The 4,581-nt window shown below is 37.8% G+C and overlaps 1 long non-coding RNA gene across 1 annotated transcript; it reads right to left on the bottom strand.

The window, feature by feature from the left end:
* Window positions 1-1,542: 1,542 nt before the first annotated feature.
* LOC136387083 (uncharacterized) lies at window positions 1,543-4,376 on the bottom strand. Its single transcript, XR_010748074.1, has 3 exons — window positions 4,315-4,376; window positions 1,893-1,939; window positions 1,543-1,619 (listed from the first exon to the last, which is right to left on the bottom strand). It is a non-coding gene; the product is annotated as an uncharacterized lncRNA (long non-coding RNA).
* Window positions 4,377-4,581: the final 205 nt, after the last annotated feature.

Genomic DNA, 4,581 nt, shown 5'->3' with positions numbered 1-4,581 from the left:
GTATGTACATCATTGGCCTTGTATATCTTTCCTCTCTCTCCCTTCCTGTCTGTCCCTATCTTTCTGTCTCTGACTCTCACCCTAAAAAAGAAAAAAGATAAGAAAGAAATGTAAGTTACTACATGCTTTCTCACTATAACATCTCAGAACATATACGACTGTATCCAGAGCACCTAATCAAGTGTCTGCTATGTAGTAGGGAGGTTTGAGAAATGTGCTGATTACATGAATATAACTTTACTATATTTTAAAATATATCTTTAGTCTCAATGTGGAATTACAAAGTAGGAGCATTTTTTATGGCTTTAAAATACTGTTTCAAAAAGATCATACCAATTTTCAGTGCCATTGTCAACATAAGCAGCATTTACAAAAAAAAAAGGTTTACATCTTCTCAAAATGATGACATCTATTTGAACGGTGAGATAACGTATTATTTTACTTCACATGATAGTCAAAAACAATCTCTACAAGGTAGGTATTATTAAAATTTTCATCTGACTGATGAGAAAAGAGAAATGTAGAAATCTTACCCCAGATCACACAGGGAGTGACGGCAGGAATGCTGTGCAAATCCAGGTCCAGCCTACCAACCACTATGCTGACTGCTCTATCAAAACCTTGCTAAATTAACAGGCAAAGAACAGAACCTTGCTATTTTAACTGTACTGAGACTTTTTTCTATTTCCCAAGGGGAAATATTTTTCTGATTTAACTGTTCGAATCCCTTCCAAGTTTCTGAACTGGAATTTTTACTACTTTCCCTGTAAGTTATATTTACTCTTTAAATCAAACTTCTTTATGCTGAAAACTATACCACTATTACCATAGCCAAAGAAAGCAAGAATATCTCTGGTAGTGACATCAAATTGTTGGCTTAACCTGAGTTTAGAAGCAATAACAATTTCTAAGTCTCTTCCCAACTGCTTCTGAAAAGTCATATATTTCCCATCCCACACTTGATTTTCCAGCCAGAAATGCAAAATACGAAGAAACACTATCTTCTGGTTAACAATGATTAGCAAGAAAATTTCAGTTCCTAACCATTATCACAATGTGTTTGCACTAATTTTTAATGCTATTGACTTCTATTTCACTTCTAGAAACAGGGAAAGCAGAGATACCTTACTGACTGCTGCAGACCTTGGGTCTGAGTGTGGAAATGCCAAGACGGTGTTGGGTAACCTTGGCTCTGACACATGCTATTCCTAGGTCCTTGGTGTACAGCCTATTAGCAGTGCGGACTGGTTCCATCAAATACTTTAAGTTTTCAAAACCACTTGATCTGGAAGCCCTGGAATCTCCATCCCTCAAAGAGAATGGTTTTTACACACAATATTAACTGGTTTCCAAAGTCAGTAGCCAATCTAGTATATATATATTTTGGCCCATAAAAATAACAATCCCATCCTCTCCTCATTCCTATCTGTTTAGGTTTCCCTGAGCAAGTAAATAAGCCACAAGAAGATTAGGCACGTGCAACTTAAAAGACATAAAAACGGATCTCCCTAACCACAAACCTCACACAAAAAATGCAACTTACTTTCTGAAGGGACCATTTCAAAGATCTTCAATGTAGTTCTGTCTTTCTATGCAATGACCCCGGCATCTATTGAATACTGAGGAGTGGAAGAACTGTTAGACATAACTACAAAAAGCACTTCTCTCCCAGAGAAAGCAGATCAGAGCTGAAATCCACTGTCTATCTATTAAGGCTGTTCTAGATCAATTATTTCAGATACATCCCGACATAATGTTTTGCCTAAAGGTAATTTCATGTCAGAAGAAATAAATTACAAACTTTTCTTTTCTTTCAGAAATTGAGAATTTCATCTACATTTCTACCTCAACTTCTACAAAAAGGAAAGAACATCTATAACCCTCATACTTACATTCAATTGCAACATCTGGCCTCATGCCTTCTACATCAATCAAATATCTAACAAAACAACATAACTGGAGTCATTTATATACTTAAAAAAGCAACTTTTTCAGAAAATGTCTAATTTCACTTACCAATATAGTATAAAAGTCTTAAGAAAATATTAGCACATCTAATCCAATAATTAAAGATAATTAAGAATGATATACCATGATCACAAAAAGGCTTTGTTCCAAGGATGAAACAAACTTTAAAATCTATTAATAAAATTTCTTACATTAATGTAACAATTTAATAAATAAAAGAGAAGAAAATACCAAACAGAATTCGCAGATGATAAAAATGTACTTGATAAAATCCAAGTAATTTTTAAAATCAAAATATGAGCATATTTACCAGGAAATGAACATATAGCAAAAGAGAAATTAAGGAAAATATTAATAGCATCCCTAAAAAATATTATTTAACCAAGTGATGGGTCAGAAGATTACGAGTCACCATTACTTCATTTTTCCTTACATTCATTTTCAACCCACCACAAATCTTAACAATAACATCACTTAAATAGCTCTAGAATGTCCAGATCTTTCTCCCAAAATGAACACCACACCCAGGACCAAACCACCATTAAGTTCAATGTCCACAAAAGCCTCCTAACTTGTCTACGTGCTTTCTCCCTGTGCCTCTGAGGTGTATTCTCCACATAGTACAAAATAGATAGGTGGAGAATGCAAATGATCATGTTCTACACTAACCCTCAATGAAAAAAGATCAATGATTTTCTATTACTCTTAAGATAAAGTAAAAAACCTTAAGTATAAGCCTGCATGATCTAGATCCTACCCATATTTCCAGTTCTATTTCAATGCCATACTTCCACCACGGCCTAGCCTTCCTGGCCAGTCCCCATTATAGGGTCTTACTTTTCTTTATACCCATAATTCTCTCCCCAGTGCCCCTGTCTTCTTAATATCTACTATTCCTTCAGATAGCAAATCAAAAAGCTTCTCTAATCTTCACAGAGAGGTCAAATCTTCCCCATTAATATGCATCTTCATACCATGTCCCCCTCCACCTTGGCACTTGTCAAAGTTTAATTCTATATGCATTTCTGTGATTCGTGAATAGCTATTCTCTCTCTAGACTGTTAGATTCCTAAAGGGCCGGTCAAGTGTATTTGCTCACAAACTCACAAATCTTTTGGCTAGCACCCTGCACTGTGTTTACAACAACAAATTCTCAATAAATATTTTCTGAATAAACAAACACAAATCAGTATACTGTAGCAACAACCACAAAAAATAATATGAACATCAGGTTTTTCATTAAGAAATTCCCTCTTGCCAGACCAGGTAGTGGCACAGCGCTGGAAGAATGGCCTGGGATGCTGAGGACCCAAGTTCAAAACCCCAAGGTCGCTGGCTTAAGCGCGGGCTCATCCAGCTTGAGTGCAAGATCACCAGCTTGATCAAGGCCGGCTTGAGTATAAAATCACAGACATGAACCCATGGTCACTGGCTTGAGCAAGGGGTCACTAGCTTGACTGTAGCCCCCTGGTCAAGGCAGATATGAGAAAGCCATCAATAACAACTAAGGTGCCACAACTATAAGTTGATGCTTCTCATCTCTTTCCCTTCCTGTCTTTCTGTCCTTGACTGTGTGTCTCTCTCTCACCAAAAAAAAAATTCTGTCTCAGTGAAAAATTAGCTGAGACAATAGCATATGTAGTTGAAAATGTTCATAGAATAATGTTAATTTAATGGTTTGGTTTTTTTTTTGTATTTTTCTGAAGCTAGAAACAGGGAGAGACAGACAGACTTCCCCATGTGCCCGACCGGGATCCACCCGGCACGCCCACCAGGGGGCGATGCTCTGCCCACCAGGGGGCGATGCTCTGCCCCTCCGGGGCGTTGTTCTGTCACGACCAGAGCCACTCTAGTGCCTGGGGCAGAGGCCAAGGAGCCATCCCCAGCGCCCAGGCCATCTTTGCTCCAATGGAGCCTCGCTGCGGGAGGGGAAGAGAGAGACAGAGAGGAAGGAGAGGGGGCGGGGTGGAGAAGCAGATGGGTGCTTCTCCTGTGTGCCCTGGCCGGGAATCGAACCCGGGACCCTTTGCACGCCAGGCCGATGCTCTACCACTGAGCCAACCGGCCAGAGCCTAATTTAATGTTTTATAGTATCAAAATCTTCTGATTTTATCTTCATCAGTAAACAAAGGAATAATGCAGCCTTTTAAATATGCACTAATATATATGCATTTTTAAAGTCTGAAAAAATATGCTCTAAATTACTACTGGTCATAATCTCTGGGTGGTGGGCAATATTGCTTTCTACTCCATACATTTCTATCATGATTGCACTTTTTGCAACTAATTGATATCAGTAATTAAACAAAACTTAGATGTGATCTGCCTGTAGTGGTTACAACTCACCTGCACATGAGGTAGCCAGTCCTGTTTAAACCATGGGTGCAGTGGACACCAATAAGTCTGTCTATAAAACAGAGAACGTAGAAGTAAATAATTGAAGCACATACCCTAGAAAAAGTTATAGAATTTTCAGAGTAACATTTACAAGTTACCAAAACACAACTGCAATGTAAAAATAAATAAGTCTGAAGAGAACAGTGTTTTCTTAAGAACATACTATAAAGAATCATCTAATAGAAAATCAAAATTCATTGTCTCTGGGAAATTTTG

Source organism: Saccopteryx leptura, unplaced genomic scaffold (genome assembly GCF_036850995.1).
Source record: "Saccopteryx leptura isolate mSacLep1 unplaced genomic scaffold, mSacLep1_pri_phased_curated manual_scaffold_68, whole genome shotgun sequence".
NCBI lineage: Eukaryota > Metazoa > Chordata > Mammalia > Chiroptera > Emballonuridae > Saccopteryx > Saccopteryx leptura.
Note: the sequence above shows the minus strand (reverse complement) of the source record. Positions and strands in the feature narration are given on the sequence as shown.